This window comes from Penaeus monodon, chromosome 28, assembly GCF_015228065.2.
Source record: "Penaeus monodon isolate SGIC_2016 chromosome 28, NSTDA_Pmon_1, whole genome shotgun sequence".
NCBI lineage: Eukaryota > Metazoa > Arthropoda > Malacostraca > Decapoda > Penaeidae > Penaeus > Penaeus monodon.
This window is the reverse complement of record NC_051413.1, coordinates 34217885-34218598: the sequence shown is the minus strand read 5'-3', so window position 1 is coordinate 34218598 and position 714 is coordinate 34217885.

The following is a 714-nucleotide window of genomic DNA, read 5'->3' as shown; positions in this document are numbered from 1 at the left end:
AGATGAACTGCCGATGATGAACGAGCCAATCCCGCTCCAATTTCCACTAATCTGCGTGGCCATTCCTAAAGGGCTAATTAACGATTTAGTCGAGGGAAACAAAATCCCGGATCTTCTTTTGGGAAACCCCGTTATGAAAATGTACTTAGGAGGAAGAAGGCGGACCGAGAGACGGGCCTCCTCCACAAGTCGAAGTTGTGAACCAGGGCGTTGCAGTGTCCTCTCCTCCCCTCCCCCCGCTCTCCCGTATCTTCTCCTCCCTCCTTCCTTCTCTTCCCTTTTTCCCTTCTCCTCCATTCCCCTGAACTCCTCTTTCCCACTCCCTCCTCCCCCATTCCTCTTCCCTCTCCTTTCCCCTTTCACTTCTCCCCCTTTCCTATTCCCTCTTCCTATTTTCACCCACCCTCCTCCTGTCTTCCCTCCCACCCCCTCCTCCTGTCTTCCTTCCCACCCCCTCCTCCTGTCTTCCCTCCCACCCCCTCCTCGTGTTTTCCTTCCCACCCCCTCCTCCTGTTTTCCCTTCCACCCCCTCCTCTTGTTCTACCCCACTCCCTCCTGTTTTTCCCCCACTCTCTCCTCCCTGCCCCCTCCTCTCAACCACATACCTCACGTCAGCCTTAATTTACACACTGTTAATATCATGGCCGACCAGAAGGCTGGACCAGAACGTCACGTGACCCGGATATGATGTCAGAATGTCAACAAGAAAATGAA